This window comes from Nuphar pumila, chromosome 3 (genome assembly GCF_984573655.1).
Source record: "Nuphar pumila chromosome 3, dmNupPumi1.hap1.1, whole genome shotgun sequence".
NCBI classification, from domain to species: Eukaryota; Viridiplantae; Streptophyta; class Magnoliopsida; order Nymphaeales; family Nymphaeaceae; genus Nuphar; species Nuphar pumila.
In genome coordinates this window covers 34,827,284-34,850,022 of record NC_143251.1, presented here as the reverse complement: position 1 = coordinate 34,850,022, position 22,739 = coordinate 34,827,284, and the positions used below count along the sequence as shown (strand labels likewise).

At 38.4% G+C, this 22,739-nt stretch overlaps 1 protein-coding gene and 1 pseudogene across 7 annotated transcripts in view; one reads left to right on the top strand and one right to left on the bottom strand.

The window, feature by feature from the left end:
• Positions 1-6,194, top strand: part of LOC149842555 (mitogen-activated protein kinase homolog MMK2-like) — a 34,957-nt pseudogene extending 28,763 nt beyond the window's left edge. Inside the window, exons 4-6 of the transcript XR_016430782.1 lie at positions 5,008-5,332; positions 5,570-5,753; positions 5,850-6,194. The product of XR_016430782.1 is annotated as a mitogen-activated protein kinase homolog MMK2-like (transcript). The remainder of the gene's footprint in view (positions 1-5,007; positions 5,333-5,569; positions 5,754-5,849) is intronic.
• The window catches only part of LOC149842554 (rhodanese-like domain-containing protein 14, chloroplastic), a 69,649-nt gene that overhangs the window by 25,592 nt on the left and 21,318 nt on the right, over positions 1-22,739 (bottom strand). The window contains exon 7 of one of the 6 annotated variants that reach the window (XR_016430783.1): positions 9,347-10,061. The exons of 4 other annotated variants lie outside the window; for them this stretch is intronic. The gene's annotated coding sequence lies outside the window, so the exon portion shown is untranslated. Of the gene's footprint in view, positions 1-9,346; positions 10,062-22,739 lie in introns of those variants that run through there. One more of the 6 variants, XR_016430787.1, reaches the window with a different exon arrangement.

Genomic DNA, 22,739 nt, shown 5'->3' with positions numbered 1-22,739 from the left:
AATATTCTTAATATCATTGATTCCTTGTTTATCACTTCCGGTGATAATCATGTAATCTACATAGAGTAGAAGAATAACCACCATAGAACCTGTACTTTTCATAAAAAGAGCAGTGTCAATATAACACAAATGAAAGCTCATATGAGTCATCACATTACTAGATTTATTATACTAAGCTTTTGGGGCTTGTTTTAGACCATATAAGGCATTTTTAAGTTTAAAAATTTTCCTTTTCCAATGCAAACCCCCGACGGAGGATCCATGTAAATTTCTTCACTTAATTTACCATTTAAAAAATCATTTTTCACGTCTAGTTGATAAATGGGCCATTGTTTATTAGATGCAACGACTATGAGGGTCCTAACACTAGTCATCTTGGCAACAACGACAAATGTTTCTTCGTAGTCAATACCATATTCTTAAGAATATCTCTTAGCCACTAATCTAGCTTTGTAACATTCTAAGGACCCATCACTCTTGGTCTTGACTTTGAAAACCTATCTACATCCTATAGATTTCTTTCTTATGGGTAACTAAGTTATCTCTCAAGTTTTAGCTTTTTCAAGAGCACTAAGTTCTAAATTCATAGCTTCAACCCAATAGGAAAGATTTTTTGCTTTTTATAATGGGATGGTTCATGAAATGAATGAAATGCAATTAGACATGACCTATATTTTGGTGCCAATGTGTCGTAGGCTACAAATCTATTTGGTGGATTGGAAATACAATTAGATCTCCTAAGAGCGGTTTCCTCTAAGTTTGAACCTTGGGAATATTTTTCTAAAGCATTTAGAGGATTTCTTAGATCAAGCCGGGTATAAGTTTGCATAGGTCTATCAACAATATCATCACTTATATGTATTGTTTCTTCAACATTTTCATTCTCATTTACATTGACATTTAGGGGAATATCCCCTTCATCATTCAAGGAATTATCACAAGAGATTAACTCTTCTTGTGGTAAAAGATCAAATAAGAAAGTATATTCAACTTCATTGTTATCTTTGGTCTTCTCAAAACCATTTTCATTTTCTAAAAAGGTTACATCTTTAGAAACATATAGTTTGTTGTTTTTTGGATCAAAACATCTATATCCTTTTTTGTTTTCTCCATAACCTAAGAATACACATTCAATAGCTTTTGGAGACAATATATCCCTTTTATGAAAAAGCACAAAACACTTACAACAAAAAATTCTTAATCTATTGAAGTCGGGTGTTCTTTCAAATAATTTTTCATAGAGGGATATGTTTTGTAAAGACAATGAGATCATTCTATTTATTAAATAAGTTGATGTTAGAGCGGCTTCGGCTCAAAAACTTTTTGGAATTTCTTTAGAAATAAGTAGCGTCCTAGAGGTTTCCAAGATGTGTCTATGTTTCCTTTTGACTATTTCATTTTGTTGGGGAGTTCTAGGACATGATCTTTGATGACAAACTCTATTTGTTTCTAAATAATTTTGAAACTCATTTGACAATTATTCACCACTTGAATTGGATCTAAGGAGAGAGATGTTGCTTGAAATTTGATTTTTGACAATCATATGAAATTTTTTTAAAAATGAGAAGATATCAGATTTGAAATTAAGAAAGTATATCCATACATATCTAGTAAAATCATCAATAAATGTTACATAATGTGAGTATCCTCCTTTTGATATGATGGGAGAAGGTCCCCAAACATCCGAATGCACTAATTCAAAAGATCTCTTAGAAACGAAAGTTCTATTTGGAAAGAGAGTGGATTTCATTTTTCTAAAAATACAATTTTTACAAGTAAAATTTTTTTCATTACAAAATTTTTTCCCAAAGAGAAAAATATACATCTTAGAGAAACTTGGATGTCCAAGTCTTTTATGCCAAGTTTCAATATTTTTATCTTGGACATAATTACAAAAGGAGTTGGTAGGAAAGTTTAAATAGTTCATGTAGTAGCGATCTCCCTTCCTTCGGCCTTGCCCAATCAGCTTCCCGGACTGGAGATTCTGCACGAAGCAACCCTTAGATGAGAAGGAGATTCCACATCTATGATCAGATATTTGAGAAACGGAAAGAAGATTTAGATTTAGTTGTGGAACAACTCTAACATTTGGCACAAAAAAGGTTTTAGAAGAATTTAAAGTTTCAACACTTAATTTGTAAAGATGTTCCATCGGTAGTTGAAACATAAGAGGTTTTTAAATTAGTGCATAATTCAGATAAGCCATTTTCAAGAGGTGTCATATGAAAAGAAGCTCCCAAATCAAGGATCCAAAAAATCAGACCTGAAGGAGACGAAGAGGCAATGGCGGCACCTGATGTAGATGGAAATTTGAGTAGAATTTGAAGTGCCTCCGATAATTGAGTTAGTGAAAAAGAATCCTTTCCTTTGGTTGGTTCTTCCTTCCTTGGTGTAGTTTTTTCGACGAAAGCAACTTTGTTCTTAGGGACTTCATGTAACTTGGGATAATTAGGCCTTATGTGTCCCAGTTCATGGCAATGATGGCAAATGACTTTCCTATAATTTTCATTATAACCATTTTGCCTTCCAAAGTGTGGAGGCTTATAAGTTTTAACATGATTGTCGGGTTTGGACACGGCTAAGACTTCATCTCTTCCTTTAATCATGCAAAGATGAGTTTCCTCTTGACATATTTTGGCCACGACATTCTCTAAGGGAAGGGGCTTAGATCTATGAAGGAGAGAAGATCTAACTTGTTCATATTCGGGCCTAAGCCCATGTAAAAATTGAAAAAAATATTCTTTTTTCCATTTGTTTTCTTCTAAGTTGAACATCTTCACTAACAACCCATTTGGGTTCAAGAAGAAATAACTTATCCCACAAGAGACTAAGTGTGCTAAAATAATCGCGGACACTCATGTCCCCTTGCTTAATGGTACAAATTTTTTCTTGAAGAAAAAATTGTCTTGCAAGGTCTTTTTGGGTATACATACCTTTCATAAAAAATCATGCCTCGTTTGCTTTGCGGAATTTGGCTATGTTGGCGCATATCTTTAGCTCCACGTTGTTCATGAACTATGCAAGTATTTTTGCATGTTTGCTTTCCCAATCCTCTATCTTGGATTGGTGATCTTCAATGGCCTTGGTGCGAGTATTTCCTTCAAGAGTCTTTTCTTGTCCTCCTTCCATTTTGGTAAGTTTGAGTTGCGGTTTCGGAATGGAGCCCATCATGTATCCCCAAAGCTTTTTGCCCTTGAAGTTGTTCTTCATGGCGGATGCCTATATCATGTAGTTGGTGCCGTTTAGCTTGAAGGAGAGATCAATTTTATGCTCATTCTTCATAGTGACTTAGAGAGAGGATGAGTAAAAAATGTGAAAGAGATTCTCGAATCACAAACTATCAATAGATAGTTTTAACACAAATCAAGAGCACAACCTGGCTCTGATACCATGTAATAAGTATGTGAAAATATAATCTAAAAAATGCAACAAGCATTAACCAAGTCCAATAATGGACATGCACTATGGCACAAGAAAAATACAAACACTAAGTCCACAATGACATTAAAGAAAAACGAAAAATAAAAATAAAAAGAAAAGAAATAAAAAAATAATCTAACCTAATTAAATAGTTGTTTCTAGAAACAATTATGTAAAAAGACCAAAATACCCCTACCAGGTATTTTGGACAAGACATATATATATATATATATATATATATATATATATATATATATATATATATTAGAATTTTTCATGTTATACCTTCATCTATATTTCTTGATAGTTCAGATATAGGATTGGAGGAAATAAGTCTGCCATTTACTTTGTCTTCCTCTTTGTTTGTGTTTCTGGTAGAGCCTTGGAGAATCCATCCATATCACTATCTACCTACTCCTTCCCTGTGATATAATTCAAGAACATATTTCTAATTAACCATAGGAAAACAAATTTGAGAAAGCACTAAATGACATTGAACTTCCATGATCAAAGGGATGCAATAGGCTTTGCTTTGTAGACTGGCTTTCCAGCCGTTGCAAACGCTGAGCGAGAGTCGTGTTGCGTGGGGAAAACACAGCCGTCCCGGTAAACGGCAACAGTAACTCTAACTATCCTAAGGTAGCGAAATTCTTTGTCGCATAAGTAGCAACCTGCACAAATGGTGTAACGACTACCCGCTGTCTTCGACATGGACCCGGTGAAATTGAATTCTCCATGAAGATGCGGAGTACCAACGACTAGATGGTAAGACCCCGTGCACTTTGACTATAGCTTTGCAGTGACAACCTTGACCGAATGTCCCGCATAGGTTGGAGGTGGTGACACACAAGGTAGTGGTGTATCGTAATCGAAGAAGTTCTTTGTGGCTGTTAGTCAACTCAACATGCATTTCTTCCTGTGACCGACCGACAGGGAAGCAAGGGCACACCAAAAGGTGGACGGTTTGATCCGCTGCCGAACACCGAACCTATTCCAACAACTCGGGCTCGAATCGTGGGGATCGCCAGAATACTTCCTATCAACAGATATTTGGTATATCAATATCGATTAGATCTGAGATCTCTTATTGAATTCTTGTATTTGAAAAATGCTTCAGGAAGTCTATATCAATTGATAGAGTAATCCTTGGTCATAATTTATGACACGAGTACTGCGTCCAAGATGAAACTTGTGATTCGTAGTAAAACATCGATTTTTCTGTTGGGACTCCGTTCTATCTTCATAGATTTCTTGAGATACTTTCTTACGAAGTTTCGTTAAAGAATTTTGATATTCAGTGAGTAAATGAAACAAGGCCGGCAGTTTAGAAGATATCATTTGGTTTTACTTTTCAAATGAGAGAGTTAGTGATGGGACAATAATAGGATACAGATGGGTGTGTACTTATGTAGTAAGAATCACAATTGGATTTAATTTTTAAGAAGAGGAGGTTTGTCTTAACATGGCTTCCTTTCAATTGCTAGAAAAGTTCAAGCGATCAGAAATATTTCTTTGCACTTGACATAATTTAGACTGAAATTATTAGTATTTAGAGAAGCAAGTTGACATCACTTATGCTGTTTGCAGTATTTTATATATCAATTGTTACGAGGATTGAAGTATGTGCACTCAGCAAATATCCTCCATCGTGATCTAAAACCCAGTAATTTGCTTCTCAATTCAAATTGTGACCTTAAGATTGGCGATTTTGGGCTGGCACGGACTACATCTGAAGCTGATTTCATGACAGAGTACGTTGTCACACGTTGGTATAGGGCACCCGAACTTCTGCTTAATGTACACTGCTGCAATTGATGTCTGGTCTGTGGGTTGTATACTTGGTGAAATTGCTAATAGGGTACCTCTTTTCCCGGGCAAAGATTATGTTCATCAGATCAGACTCATTACTGAGGTATGGATTAGGGACTGTTTTGACAAGTTTTTTTTTTCAATGACAATTCTGATGAGGTTGTTTCTCATCATATATGAACACTTTGCACAACAGAGATCTATCTTAATGAATGGAATGCTCTAGCTTCATTTATTAGATAAATGATTAAGAGTAACTCTTGTCTTAAATTGTTATAAGCGGACAAGGATGCTAGTTTAACGAGTTATGCTCTTTTTTTTTTCTGCCTTCCAACAAAAGCTGATAGGGTCACCTGACGACTCAAGTCTCGGGTTTCTACGCAATGACAATGCTCGAAGGTACATTAGGCAGCTTCCACAGTACCCAAAGCAAAAGTTCTCTGAGAAATTCCCAAATATGGCACCTGGAGCTGTTGATTTGCTTGAAAAGATGCTGGTATTCGATCCAAGCAAGCGGATTACAGGTAAATTTAGTTTTTCCAATGTTAGCCAGCATTTGTCCCATCTTTTCTGAATTCTATTCTTATCATGAAGTTTCATGCTTGTTTAACTTGATGCAGTTGATGAGGCATTGCGTCATGCTTACATATCAAAGCTTCATGATATCAATGACGAACCTACAAGTCCTGTACCTTTCAACTTTGATTTTGAGAAGTCATCCTTCACTGAGGAAGACATAAAGGAACTAATTTGGAGGGAGTCTCTCAAGTTCAATCCAGACCCACTGGAGTAGGCAATAATCCTTATAAGCTCTAACATTAGTTGACAGTTTGACACATCTCCGTGTGTGTGTGTGTTACTCCTGTAAGGTTTTCCTTTTCATATATATTTTTTGTATCAGATCTCATCTACTGTATGTTCCAACATATTCTTTATAATATAAAGTTTGATATTAGTTGTTCGTGTCTACATAAGTTAGAATTTTTTTCATATTTTGCTGTTGTATTCAAAAGTTGCTGCATTTGTTCTGTTTGTATATTCTTGATTGTGTAAGGTGAGTTTGCACATGGGTTGTTGCTTGCAACCAGGTAGTTTTGCGTATATATTCTTCATGCACAACTGAATCTCAGGTACTGGTTGAGTTCTATTTGTAGGCAAATTTTCAAAAGCACACCTAAAGTTTTGGCAATAATAAAAAACCTGGGGCCTATGCTACGCGTTGGCTTGCACATAGGGGGCGACACTCATGAGAATCAAACAGACCTAAAGTTTTGGCAGTTAATGATTTACCTTAAAAACAAATAACTTTTTTTAAGGAATTTTCAAAGAAGGGAATACTTGCCAACAGCTACTCCCGCAAACGGTGGCCAATGCTTTAGTGCCATTCATCGTCTGTGATGGACGGCGCCAAAGCAACCCAAGTGTGTGATGCGGTGGGCGCTATCTGCTGTGGTCACGACCACTGCTAAAGAGTATTTTAACGCCTTTGATGCACGCACGTGCGTTGGCCACCGTTGGCGGCTACTTCCTCCCTCTCTCTATATATATATGTACTAAATGAAAATATGGAACTATTGAGTAGAGGATACCTTTTATTTATTTTTTTTGTATTTTTTTACCTATCAGAGCCTACAAGTGATATTGTTTGTTTAGTAGAAAACTTTTCTTTGATCTTGTGATTGCAACATGTAAACAAGTTTTTTAAGGGCTTTAAAAATCAACAATCCAAAATGAATCAAATGTAGGATATTTTCTTAGCAAAGATTTTACAACCATCAAATGTAGGATATGCCCGACTCACTGTTTTTTATGGCCCAATCAGGCTCGATTAGAATGCCCTGGAATCTCTTTCTTCCTCTCTCTCTCTCTCTGCCCACTGTTTACTAATCTCCACAACTAATATAAGCTAATCCTATGGATATAATCAATGCAGGATATGCATTTCTCATGTCACGATCACCATGAATTATACAAAGACAGAATCCTGCGTGGAACTGCACCGACATCCAAGTTGTATCAAGCGACCTAACACTACCACCATGTGAATTGCTCTCTGGTGAGCATGAATTTGGTCCTTCCCCTTTTCCTATGACGAGGGACCCTGTAGATGATTATTGTTTCCACCATGATCCCGGATTTCACCTTCATAAATAACTGCCCCCACCCCCCTAAAAAAAACAGTGTGTTTCCAATGTTGAATGACAGCGCCCACGAGAAAGGCCAGATCAGCTGATTACAATTATTTCAAGCATGTTTTCGGGAAATTAAAAGTTAGAAAATTTTACAAAAACACGCGATGGATTTTCAAAAATTACAAAATTGTCAAATTTTACAAAAACACGAGATGAATTTTCAAAAATTACAAAATTTCCAAATTTCACAAAAAACATACTTACCTTTTGAAAAATCATAAAAACACGCCTAAGGTAGAAAATAATTCTCACACACACGCCTCCTTCAGCTAATGTGGGTTTTTACCATGGTTAAACCATAGTTAGCTATGTATGAATAGGGATGGCAGTGGACTAGGGGAAAATGCAACCCCCCCCCCTCCCCTCGTTTGGACCGAGGATGGATGACATGAAACAGGGATGGAAGTGGGGATGAAGGTTAAAATCAAAACCTGTGCGGGGATCTGCCTGGCCTTGTCCCGACTGAAGATGGAAGAGATGGAGGTTAAAATTCAAATCAGTGGGAGATGAAGGCAGGGATGGAGGTCTGAATTTTGAGAAAGGGCGGGGGTAGAGTCCTTATCCCCCGCCCCTAGTCCACTGCCATCCCTATGTATGAATGACCATATTACACTCCTCTCTCTTTCTACCAATTAACCAAAAGTGAAAATGAGGGTTCTTGACTTCTTTCGTTCTACCTGAGCAAATTGATGGAGGTTATCCTTGTTGGTGTATATTATAGAATTAAAACCGGAATGCAAAATCAACACATACCGGTAGACGTCATGGTCCATGTCACATACAAATGCTCGACGTTCTCTTTAGCCTATCGATGCCCATGATGAGCCCAGGTTTTTAAGTTGATGGTGAGTCAGACCTTGAACCCAAATGAGAATTATGAAGACACAATCTATCGGCTTCAGCTACCCTCATCATGCAGCCAAGCCTCATATTTATAGTAGAGGATAGGGAGAAGACTTACATAATTGAACTCCTTCACATTCTTGTAACCCCTGCCCTACTAAATCTCACTGATTGCCCACTAACCCCTCATTAGTGTCAAACTGGGTCACACTATAGGTTGGACCCAAACTCAAATGTTCAACATTCTCCTACTTAACCCATTGACACTAAAAGGATACTAAATTGAGGTTTATACTGTTATCTCAACTTAATTCTTCATGTGAGTTTACATGTTATCCTGTATCACAAGAATGAATCATATCAGTCATGAAAATGATCACCTCTTTATGAAATGTCATATTTTCATGTAATATAATATAATTCATTTTAAGTACTTTAGCATGTTAAGATTACCTTTATGAATAGGCTGGCCTCTAACCCATTCTACAAAATTAAATAACTAAGCCTTAATTAAAGATATTTGATTCAAAGCCCTAACCATGAAAATAAAAAAAAAAACCCTAATCAATGAAAATTAAAGAAAAAAACTTGAATAAGTAAAAATAAAAAAAATCCATAATCAATGAAAATCAAAGAAAAAACCTAATCAATAAAAATAAAAAAAAATCAAAGAAAAAAAGCCATGATCAGAAAATAAGTATAAGAACGAAGGGGAAGAGAGAGAGAGGGTCGTGGTTAGACCCCCAACCCTCTTCTTCATTTTTTTTTAAAGATGTGTTCCACTTGTCTTGTTCTCAACTTAACGAGGGGAGTGAAATTGTGCTTCACCGTTCCATGGACGTGCAAGTCGCCGCTGCTGCATCCAGCACCCTAATGAGGCAACATCAAGAGGCGCCTCCAGCTAGTGATTTTTGCTGGAAAGTGACATCCCTATACTTTTATTCCAATTTAATATTTTAACAACATAACTTTCGTATCAATGTCTGGGTTAACATTTGACACTAGACCTTATAAAACGGAACAAAGCCCTTTCTTTCCAGGATGGTGTCAACTCTTTGAAAGTTTCTATCTTATCTATTGCCCGATCGAACTGGAAGATACTCAAGTGTGCAAGAAAATTTTAGTAAACATCACTTATGTATTTGAAATTGGGTTAAAGTTGGCTCTGAATGTACAGTTGTATAAATTTTCTTAAGCATCACTTATGTATTTAAAATTGGGTTAAAGTTTGCTACAATCGTTTGTAGCATCACTCAACTTTGCAAACTTTTGTTTTTGTTTTCGTTTTTTTTTAGTCAATGATCTACATGTGCTGTTTAATGAGGAACAGCTTTGGATTGCGGGATTCCGACACCAGAGTAGGATTTCTCAGTGATGAAAAAAATCAACAGCTGTAAATGCATCAACTTTCTTGATTAAAAAAAAAAGTTTTTTTCATTAAAAAAACAAGATGCAAGGGTCGATTCCCACTAATTTGAGAATACTGTACACATCTTTGACATCAGATTTACAGCTTTTATCATCAGATTCAAACTAAATTGTATATACAAACGACTACACCAGATATATGTACCTTTTAAATGATGAATGAGCAAAGTAATAAGATATCAGGTATCAAATAAGCATTCACATTGCACTGATTGGGGGTGATCCACATCTTTAAATCATGCTCTAGCAAGCAATGTTAAATGTGAATCATGTTGGTTATGCCCAAACGATAAAGATTATGTGCAGAAAGCTGGGTATCATTTCCTAACACAATGATAAAGCAACAAGGACCCACGCTTCAGATGAAACCTAAGAATGTACAGAATAGCATAGCATATAATTAACACCTCGACTTGTTCAACAACTTAATGAAATAAAATAAATAAGTCCACAAATTCGGACAAAACAAAATAACTCAGACACACGTTTTCTGCATAAATTGCACGACGTGAAAAAACATGAAACAGAACAGTAAACAAACTCTTCTAAGCAAAGGAAAATTTTCGAAGTTAAACTATGTATAACAGCAGCCAACGTATTGAAAGTTATGCACCAATGGAGATAATATCAGCAAATTACTGTTCACAATGAGACAAAAATTGCTGCAACTATGTGCAACTTAAGAAATGAAATGAACTTTTAGAAGCACCTAATACATTACAAAAATACATTTGTTGTGGAGATCAACAAACCAAAATGTTGAACCAAGAAGTAACATAATGAGGAAATAAGAAAACAACATCAAACCTAAAAACCAATAAGATAAGGTGTGTGTGTATTTCTAAAGAAAAACTGAAGCAGGGTGCCGCTAGACCTAGTTCAACAAAAAAAATGTCCATGGTTTGAATCCACTTTACATCATTTTCGTGCTCAGTTAAATTACTTTTGCTTTATTTTATGATCATTCGCAAGTTTAAATGCCTATTATTTCATTTCTCTTGAGGGAGTGGAAAAATGTCAAGAAGTTTATCTTGGAAAGTAATGCCAGTTTTTCTTATATTGGAAAAATACTTAAAATTTAAAATTAATTGGTGATTTTACATTTTAAACAGCTGGATGCAATAATATATTGCACTCTTTTTACTTTTTTCAGAAAATTGCTGATATTTGTCACACAGAGATAGCATCAATAGTTTGTTGTAGCATGCATCTCAATACAGTATCTCAATCCTCTTTGCCAAGGGTAAGGATGATGAAAATGTGGAAAATTATACTTGATCAGCAAGGGATTCATTGTGTGTTGAGACCCAAAAATCACAGCTAAATCCACACCATGATAGACAAAACCAGACAAAACAATTGGTTGCATTCACAAATGCTCCTCCACACACACAGCTAGGTGGGTTGTGTAAGAACCACAAATTTTACACTAAAAACTTAAGAATTATGTGGATTTGGGCCTAGGATCCGTTATTGGACCCAAAAGAAAATTTCGGATATTAGAATATTTTAGTAATATTATATAATTAAATATTAAAGAAATTAAATACTTCAAATACTCGGTTCAGACCCAAGTGGATCCAACCTTTGGGTCCACTGCTGTTTAAGCGACCCGGACCCAAATCAAATTTGGGTCCAGCATTTCGGGTCATGGTTCGGACCCGGACCCGATCCCCCCCCTTGTTAAAAAAAATTAAAGAGGGGTTAATAAGGGGGGGCAACCCGATATGGGTTGCCCGATAAAATGCTTTTGAGGGGAAACCCTCTCCCCTGCGATAACGAGTGTTAGGGTTCAGCCGAACCCTAACACCTAAGATGATGGGAGGTGGGGAAGCACCCCGCAGCCGCCGGGCTTCCTTCCTTTTTGGAAGGTCACCCACCTACAAAGGGGGACCCGAACCCTTTCTTCTCCCTCTCTCGCTGTCCCATTCTCTCTCTCTCACTCTTTTGTACCTTTCTAAACCTCGAAGCCCCTCCAATCCCAAGCCGCAGCTCGAGGCCTTGCAGTGAGGAGCCAACTTCGCCGGTGGTGGTGCTGTCCAAGCCGACCGACCCCTCTCGTGGATGCCGCAACAACCTCGCCGGATAATGGTAGGTTGCTGTTTTTTTTCTGTGTAGGTAGCTCGCGTGCTCGGGGTGTGAGTGAGTGGGGAAAAGAACATCCCCAAATCACGAGTGGCGTGGGGACGGTTGGGGATTTCTACAAACGCAATGTTCGTGAGTAGATCTCCCTGATGGTTTCTTGGGAGTTTGGGGTCAAGTATGAAGGGTGGTCCGATTAACCCCAAATCAACTAAATTGGGAGATCTCGATTGTTGAAAAAAAACATATATATATATATATAAATAAAAAAAAAATGCCCAAATCTAAACTGGGAATCTGGGGTTTATCTTCTCAGATCTTTACATTGTTATGAAACCTGTATTCAGTGTTATGCAAATAGTTTTTTTTATTTGTATGATGTAATTTCGATTATGCTGAAAAGTAAAAAGAAAAATTCTGGAAATCCTTGTTACATGATTATTCTTTGAACTAAATTATGGTCTGAATATGTGTAACCTGTCGAAATGGGGCAGAATGGGTTATAATAGGGAAAAGTTGTAAATTATTCCCTTAGTATGATTCAGTTGTAGTTGGGTAAGAGAAATTAAGATTTCGTAACAATGGTTATCAGATTTTCCTTCCGGTCATTTTCTCGATTAATATGCTGTTATTAAATGCTATTAAGACTGAATACCTATGTTTTAACTACCGGTAACCATACGTTATTCATTTTTATCAGAATTGAATTCCTCGGATTACATGTGTACAGTGATGACGTTTGTGTATCATTAAAGTAGGTATACTTCAGAAAATTCCGGGAATCATACATTAGTCAGGGTTTGAACTCTTAGGGTGTTCTATAGAAAATGGATTTGGGTCTTTCCTGAATAAATCGTATTAGGAACTGTGATAAATCACTGTGGGATGATTCATGTTTCCATCTTGTATATGCATGATTTATTGATCGGAATTGGGGACATGTTTTAAATAGTAGATGGGGAGTTTGCATGATTGACATATTCAAATAGTAAATTAGGAATGTGTGTTTGGTTGAAATAACAAATCTCTAAGTGTATGACAGTATAGAGATGTTATGCTGGTTATAATACTAGAGCAATACGTAAATTTGGGGTTTTCTATTAAGTCCGTAGTTTTCTATTAGTTGTTAGATGTGATCAGATCTGAGTACTTGAAACCATGTATAAGGGTGTATAATTGTATGCATGATGTTGGGTGAAATTCTATATGTCACAGTCTCATAAGTTTCTTTCTCATAGTCAAAGTATTCTGGAAAATGAAGTTGAACTTAGCATAGTTTATAATCAACCTATGTTGATTAAATTATTATGTAAACCTATGTTAAACATCACATAATTTATGTTGACTGATGCTAATGGTTTCATTCTGTAAAATATAGCATGTTGATGCTGGCCGATTGGTACAGCTGTTGCTTTGTGATTATAAGTCTTCCATGCTAATTCTGATCACCCACTTGATATTCTTGTTATTGCTCAATGTTGATGGTTTAGTCTGTGAAGTTATGCTGAACTTAGCATAGTTATAATTAGCCTAGGTTGATTTAATTATTATGTAAATCTATGTTAAACATAACAGAATTTATGTTGACTGATGCTAATGGTTTCATCCTGTAAAATATAGCATGTTTATGCTGGCCGATTGACACTATTCCATTATGTAAACCCTAACTTGTTTAGGTAAATTCCTGTTAGCTTATTTTGTCTATGTATTATGTTGGGAGATGTGGCATGCTTATGATAACTCATGTCAACTATTGAAGATACTGGTAGTTACCAGGTTTGTTGGAAATTGTCATAATGAGACCCTACATGATAATAAATTATGCTGAGCATACATAGAAGTGGTTACATATTAGATGAACACGAAATCTTTAGACATGTGCCTTGTCTAATGGGCAAGACAGATTGGACTACCCGATCCGGGTTAAGTACCTAATGAAGGTGTGTGGTCTGGTTCAAGTATGTTGGTAAGGAAATTAAATAATAACTTGTGTGCTTGACTGGTTTAAAGGCACCGGAGCACTGTGGGTGGGTTATGTAATTAAAATGACTGAGACTGTTATATACACCTGGGTAGAATGACTAAGGTTGAGAATCCTACTACTATGATAATAGAAAGAAGTTGGAAAAATGCCCCATACTTCGGGAAATTAACTAATGAAAAGAGTAACCCACTCAGTTTCGGGCTTACCTTGGAGAGGGTAAGTGGTACAAAACTCTGGGGACATGTGTTTGGTTTCGAGCGTAAAGCGACTCGTTGGTCTCAGTCCTCAGAGTCGGGGGACCCGGACTACCAATTGTGTCCTAGGCGGTAGTTCCATGTTCTTCTGCAGAAGTTAGGGATGCATCCTGTCTTGGTTTTGGCCTTTGGGAGTTTCTCTCGGTCACTGGCCGCTCCCTTGGGATTTTAGTCACAGTTAGAATGTTCGGGTTAATAAACCAACCCTGAATAATATACCCCCGGACATTCTCTTCTGTGATGGTTGCCTTGGCCCGTGTGTACCCGCGGGATAAGAAAAGATAAACATTAATTAGAACAGTTAGGTATCACTGTGTTGGAGTCATTAAAGAGACATTTGCATACTCTTTCATCATGCTTTATACTCGGTACTTATGATCAAGCGACATCCTAAACTGTGCATAGATTAGTTAATTGAATTCATATTAAGGATGTTATGTTGATGTTATTCATGTTAGTGTAAGTTCTGCTTTAATTGCTTAATACCTTACCTGCTTAATTGTTGTAGTCGCATAAAATGTTTCTTTGTGCTTAAGTATAACTGTTACATAATCTACCTTTCTATTTAGACATATGTCTGTTATTGCTGTTGCTTCGAATTCCTTAGGTGTTTATATTTAGACTGAAATTTAAATACGACACCCACATCACACACCTGACACATGATCTACTTGCAAGAATAATTACAGTTTTCCTACTTAGACGTGGTAGTCTAATTCCTATAATTTCTATTATTTTCAGGAGAAGAGTAGTTCTATGAGCGATGCGGGATGAGGCGCTGACCGAGACTTGATCCATTTGTTCCCTGGCGGTTCTGCTTACTTTCAGATTGAGATTTTTGTTTTGAGACTAAATGTGAAAACTCTGATGTTGGATTTTATTATTATTAAAGTGGAAATAAATGGTGTGGTTTGCTTTTACCTTCCTGTATCGTTCTGAAATGCTTAACCCGAGAATTATTAGTTGTTTCCGCTTGAAAAAAAAAAATTCCCTAAAAATTTGGGTTAAATTTCGGGGCGTTACAGTTATGGTATCAGAGCCTGGGAACAATAAATCAAGGATCACGGTCATGCCACATCCTGAGATCGCTCTGTGAGTATATTTTTATCATTCTTACTTTATTAGGCCTGATAATTGCATTGTTCTCTATATAAGTTTAGATATATACTTGTGATGATTTTAGGGACACTACAATTCAAAGATAGTAAAACTGTGTGTATTGAAATGATTATTAGATGTATCGTCGATCCCAAGCTAGTTCGAGCACGGCGAACGAATGGCAGGACCAAAGGTGTTTCGTGATGGAAACTCTCGGTAATCTGGCTCAAACCATGGACACTCAAATGCGCCATCAGGCGGAGTTAGCCGCAGCGATAAGTGAAAGGCATAATACGAACACAATCACCTATGAGAAGTTCTTGAAGTTGAACCCGCCTACCTTCTCAGGCAAGGCTGATCCTGAATTAGCTGAGAGTTGGATTGCCGAGACAGAACGAGCTTTTCGGGTTCTGTCTGTTCTTGATGATAAGCAAACGGACTTCGGCACCTACCGCTTGACGGAAGATGCACAAAAATGGTGGGACACAACCCGAACCATCCACTTTGCTGGAGTGGATACTATTCCATGGGAAGATTTCAAACGAACATTTCTCGAGACATATTTCCCCCAGTACGCTCGTGATCAGAAGCATCAGGAGTTCTTGGAGCTTACTCAAGGAAATATGAATTTGGTGGAATACACTACCAAATTTCGGACCTTGGAGCGTTATTGCCCAAATTTGTTTGCGAATGATAAAGCCAGAGCAACTAGGTATGTCCGCGGACTCAAGGACGGATTGCGACCACGAGTGATGATAAATCTACCGTCCACCCTCGCACAAGCCATTGAAGTGGCTACTATGCTGAATGAAGAATGGGAGAGGTCAAGGAAGAGTCAAAAAGACACACCAGGGAAACGGGGAGCCGGTCCGCCGCAGCACCACGGTGGCAAGAAGTACCAGCCACCTTACAAGAAGCAAAAGTACAATGGTGGAAATCGTTCTCCGCAACAACAAGGACAAAATCGGGTGTGCCAGAAGTGCAACCGGTCCCACTATGGACAACCTTGCCCTAGAGACACAGGAGCATGTCTTTACTGTGGAAAGATGGGTCACTATGCCCGTCAGTGCCACAAGAAGATGGCGGATATGCAGAAACGTAATGCCGGGGGAGGACAGCAACACCAACCATCTCAGCCGCAGCAAACACCGCAGCAAAATGCACAGAAGAGGGTGCCGGGACGAGTATATGTCACCACTGCGGAAGAATTGGAGAAAGGAAATCTGGTACAAGGTACTGTATTTGTCAATGGTTGTGCTGCACTTGTTCTATTTGACTGTGGTGCCACACATTCGTTCATATCCGTAGAATTTGCAAAATTACTTGGTGCACATACTGAATCTCTGAAACATGAATTATATGTGTACAATCCGATAGGATATAATTCGATATGTGTAAACTACATCCCTGATGTTATAATTGTACTTGAAGGGCAGAACTTACCTGCTGACCTAATCTTGCTCGATATGACTGAATATGATGTCATTTTGAGGATGGATTGGTTATATGAACATTATGCCAACGTTCTCTGTCGACAAGGGAAAGTGGTTTCGTCCCGACCAGGATTGCCAAAGGTTGAGTTTCGACTCTCTAGACCTACAGTGAAGGGCCGAATTGTATCGATATTAAAGGTTCAGAAGTATGTGCGACAGGGGTGCCGAGCATTCCTAGTAAATGTATTCTCCTGCGAGTCGAAAGTCACACCATTAGAAGAACTTGAAGTGGTTCGAGAATTCCCAGAAGTGTTTTCGGATGAGTTGCCTGGACTACCTCCACCGCGTGAGGTGGATTTTCATATCGAGTTGGTGCCTGGGACGACACCGATCTCGAAAGCGCCTTATCGTATGGCCCCAGTAGAGTTGGAGGAGCTGAAGAAACAACTCCAGGAGTTGATGGAGCAAGGTTTCATTAGACCGAGCGTATCACCATGGGGAGCACCAGTTCTTTTTGTGAAAAAGAAAGATGGTTCTATGAGGCTGTGTACAGACTATCGGATGTTGAATCAAGCAACAGTCAAAAATAAGTATCCCCTACCTCGTATTGAAGACTTGTTCGACCAATTGCAAAAGGCTAAAGTGTTTTCAAAAATCGATCTTAGATCTGGTTATCACCAACTTCGGATCAAGGACGATGATATTCCTAAGACAGCCTTTAGAACAAGGTACGGTCACTACGAGTTCATAGTTATGCCATTCGGACTGACAAATGCTCCCGCAACATTCATGGACTTGATGAATCGAGTATTCAGAGCATACTTGGATACGTTTGTAATTGTCTTTATTGATGATATACTCATATACTCAGAAAGCATAGAGCAACATCGTGAACATTTGAGGATCGTATTGGGGACTCTCAAGGAACACCAGTTGTTCGCCAAATTCTCCAAGTGCGAATTCTGGCTCGAGAAGGTCATGTTCTTGGGTCATGTCATATCGCGAGACGGAGTCGCTGTAGACCCGGCTAAGGTTGAAGCTGTATTAAATTGGGGTCAACCGAGGAATATCAGTGATATAAGGAGTTTTCTGGGATTAGCAGGCTATTATAGAAGATTCATTCAGGACTTTTCACGAATTGCCATGCCCATGACCAAACTTCTAAGGAAAGGAATTAAGTTCGAATGGACGGATAAATGCGAGGAGAGTTTTCAAATCTTAAAGAAGAAGCTTACCACCGCACCAGTGTTGGCTTTACCTTCAGGTCATGGTGGTTTTGTGGTCTACTCAGACGCATCAGGTACTGGGTTAGGATGTGTTTTAATGCAGAATGGTAAGGTGATAGCGTACGCCTCTCGCCAATTAAAGATTCATGAGCGAAACTATCTAACTCATGATCTCGAATTGGCAGCCGTAGTGTTCGCTTTGAAAATATGGCGACATTACCTGTATGGGGAACAATTCGAGGTATTTACTGATCACAAAAGTCTCAAGTACCTGTTTTCCCAGAAAGAGTTGAACATGCGACAACGACGATGGTTGGAGTTTATAAAGGATTACGATTTTACCATTTCCTATCACCCAGGAAAGGCCAATGTGGTAGCTGACTCTCTCAGCCGAAAAGCTGGTTGCAGTTTGTCTAGTCTTTTGACAAAAGGGTGGAAGTTGGTGGAGGAATTCATTGATTGGAAACCGTTCGCAGAGGTCGTGGGAAGTATCAAATTATCTAATTTGTCTGCTCACCCGGAGATCCTTACAAAGATTATTGAAGGTCAGAAAGAGGATCCCCAGTATGAGAAACTGAAGTCACTAGCCCAACAAGAAAATTCACACTTCTCACTCAAAGAAGATGGCAGTATCTGGATGAAAAAGCGACTTTGGGTCCCTAGTGACCCCAAGTTGAAAGAAGAACTATTGGGAGAAGCACATAGGTCCAAGTACACCATACACCCGGGGGGCACAAAAATGTTTAAAGATTTACAACGAGGGTATTGGTGGAATGGAATGAAGCGTGAGGTCGCAAGTTATGTCTCGAAGTGTTTGACTTGTCAGCAAGTCAAGGTAGAACATCAAAAACCTGGTGGAATGATGCAGCAAATGGAGATTCCACAGTGGAAATGGGAAGAAATCACCATGGACTTCGTGGTGGGTTTGCCCAAAACACGGAAACAACATGACGCTATATGGGTAATAGTGGATCGACTAACCAAATCGGCTCACTTTCTACCCATACGAATAAATCAATCCCTCGAGAGCTTAGCAGACTTATACATCAGAGAGGTTTTTCGACTGCATGGAGTACCAGTTTCTATTATCTCAGATCGAGATCCTCGATTTACTTCGCGATTTTGGGGTCAATTGCAACAGGCCTTAGGTACAAAACTGAAGCTGAGTACTGCTTTTCATCCCCAGACTGACGGACAATCAGAGAGGACTATCCAGACACTAGAAGATATGTTGCGAGCATGTATGCTGGATTGGAAAGGTGAGTGGGACAAGCATGTTGTTTTAGCCGAATATGCCTACAATAATAGTTACCATGCGAGTATCGGCATGGCTCCTTTCGAAGCTCTGTATGGAAGACCATGTAGATCACCTGTGTATTGGGATGAAATTGGTGAACGGTCGGTAGAATCACCAATCGTGTTACAACATTATACCCAACAGATAAAGATGATAAGAGATAGACTGCTCACAGCCCAGAGTCGACAAAAGAGTTATGCAGATCAAAGGCGTAGGGAGCTCACTTTTGATGTGGGGGATCGAGTCTTTGTGAAGGTATCACCCACCAAAAGTGTGTTTCGTTTTGGTAAGAAAGGAAAATTGAGTCCCAGATATGTCGGACCTTTTGAGATTTTGGAACGGGTTGGGGAAACAGCCTATCGTATAGCCCTACCTCCTCAGTATGCTCAGATACATAACGTATTCCATGTATCTATGTTAAGAAAATATCTTCAAGATCCGTCACATGTCATCCAGTATGAGGACGTAGATATAAGGGAAGACCTAACAATGGAAGAAAAACCAGTGGAGATATTGGAACGAAGTGAGCGAATCTTGAGATCAAAGACCATTCCTCTCGTCAAGGTGAGATGGCAACACCATGGCATCGATGAAAGCACGTGGGAACCAGAGGCTAATATGAGAGAAAAATACCCCGAGCTGTTCGAGTAAACACCGACAGGTAAATTTCGAGGACGAAATTTTTTTTTTTAGGAGGAAAGGATGTAAGAACCACAAATTTTACACTAAAAACTTAAGAATTATGTGGATTTGGGCCTAGGATCCGTTATTGGACCCAAAAGAAAATTTCGGATATTAGAATATTTTAGTAATATTATATAATTAAATATTAAAGAAATTAAATACTTCAAATACTCGGTTCAGACCCAAGTGGATCCAACCTTTGGGTCCACTGCTGTTTAAGCGACCCGGACCCAAATCAAATTTGGGTCCAGCATTTCGGGTCATGGTTCGGACCCGGACCCGATCCCCCCCCTTGTTAAAAAAAATTAAAGAGGGGTTAATAAGGGGGGGCAACCCGATATGGGTTGCCCGATAAAATGCTTTTGAGGGGAAACCCTCTCCCCTGCGATAACGAGTGTTAGGGTTCAGCCGAACCCTAACACCTAAGATGATGGGAGGTGGGGAAGCACCCCGCAGCCGCCGGGCTTCCTTCCTTTTTGGAAGGTCACCCACCTACAAAGGGGGACCCGAACCCTTTCTTCTCCCTCTCTCGCTGTCCCATTCTCTCTCTCTCACTCTTTTGTACCTTTCTAAACCTCGAAGCCCCTCCAATCCCAAGCCGCAGCTCGAGGCCTTGCAGTGAGGAGCCAACTTCGCCGGTGGTGGTGCTGTCCAAGCCGACCGACCCCTCTCGTGGATGCCGCAACAACCTCGCCGGATAATGGTAGGTTGCTGTTTTTTTTCTGTGTAGGTAGCTCGCGTGCTCGGGGTGTGAGTGAGTGGGGAAAAGAACATCCCCAAATCACGAGTGGCGTGGGGACGGTTGGGGATTTCTACAAACGCAATGTTCGTGAGTAGATCTCCCTGATGGTTTCTTGGGAGTTTGGGGTCAAGTATGAAGGGTGGTCCGATTAACCCCAAATCAACTAAATTGGGAGATCTCGATTGTTGAAAAAAAACATATATATATATATATAAATAAAAAAAAAATGCCCAAATCTAAACTGGGAATCTGGGGTTTATCTTCTCAGATCTTTACATTGTTATGAAACCTGTATTCAGTGTTATGCAAATAGTTTTTTTTATTTGTATGATGTAATTTCGATTATGCTGAAAAGTAAAAAGAAAAATTCTGGAAATCCTTGTTACATGATTATTCTTTGAACTAAATTATGGTCTGAATATGTGTAACCTGTCGAAATGGGGCAGAATGGGTTATAATAGGGAAAAGTTGTAAATTATTCCCTTAGTATGATTCAGTTGTAGTTGGGTAAGAGAAATTAAGATTTCGTAACAATGGTTATCAGATTTTCCTTCCGGTCATTTTCTCGATTAATATGCTGTTATTAAATGCTATTAAGACTGAATACCTATGTTTTAACTACCGGTAACCATACGTTATTCATTTTTATCAGAATTGAATTCCTCGGATTACATGTGTACAGTGATGACGTTTGTGTATCATTAAAGTAGGTATACTTCAGAAAATTCCGGGAATCATACATTAGTCAGGGTTTGAACTCTTAGGGTGTTCTATAGAAAATGGATTTGGGTCTTTCCTGAATAAATCGTATTAGGAACTGTGATAAATCACTGTGGGATGATTCATGTTTCCATCTTGTATATGCATGATTTATTGATCGGAATTGGGGACATGTTTTAAATAGTAGATGGGGAGTTTGCATGATTGACATATTCAAATAGTAAATTAGGAATGTGTGTTTGGTTGAAATAACAAATCTCTAAGTGTATGACAGTATAGAGATGTTATGCTGGTTATAATACTAGAGCAATACGTAAATTTGGGGTTTTCTATTAAGTCCGTAGTTTTCTATTAGTTGTTAGATGTGATCAGATCTGAGTACTTGAAACCATGTATAAGGGTGTATAATTGTATGCATGATGTTGGGTGAAATTCTATATGCCACAGTCTCATAAGTTTCTTTCTCATAGTCAAAGTATTCTGGAAAATGAAGCTGAACTTAGCATAGTTTATAATCAGCCTATGTTGATTAAATTATTATGTAAACCTATGTTAAACATCACATAATTTATGTTGACTGATGCTAATGGTTTCATTCTGTAAAATATAGCATGTTGATGCTGGCCGATTGGTACAGCTGTTGCTTTGTGATTATAAGTCTTCCATGCTAATTCTGATCACCCACTTGATATTCTTGTTATTGCTCAATGTTGATGGTTTAGTCTGTGAAGTTATGCTGAACTTAGCATAGTTATAATTAGCCTAGGTTGATTTAATTATTATGTAAATCTATGTTAAACATAACATAATTTATGTTGACTGATGCTAATGGTTTCATCCTGTAAAATATAGCATGTTTATGCTGGCCGATTGACACTATTCCATTATGTAAACCCTAACTTGTTTAGGTAAATTCCTGTTAGCTTATTTTGTCTATGTATTATGTTGGGAGATGTGGCATGCTTATGATAACTCATGTCAACTATTGAAGATATTGGTAGTTACCAGGTTTGTTGGAAATTGTCATAATGAGACCCTACATGATAATAAATTATGCTGAGCATACATAGAAGTGGTTACATATTAGATGAACACATAACTTGGTGTACACTGAAATCTTTAGACATGTGCCTTGTCTAATGGGCAAGACAGATTGGACTACCCGATCCGGGTTAAGTACCTAATGAAGGTGTGTGGTCTGGTTCAAGTATGTTGGTAAGGAAATTAAATAATAACTTGTGTGCTTGACTGGTTTAAAGGCACCGGAGCACTGTGGGTGGGTTATGTAATTAAAATGACTGAGACTGTTATATACACCTGGGTAGAATGACTAAGGTTGAGAATCCTACTACTATGATAATAGAAAGAAGTTGGGGAAATGCCCCATACTTCGGGAAATTAACTAATGAAAAGAGTAACCCACTCAGTTTCGGGCTTACCTTGGAGAGGGTAAGTGGTACAAAACTCTGGGGACATGTGTTTGGTTTCGAGCGTAAAGCGACTCGTTGGTCTCAGTCCTCAGAGTCG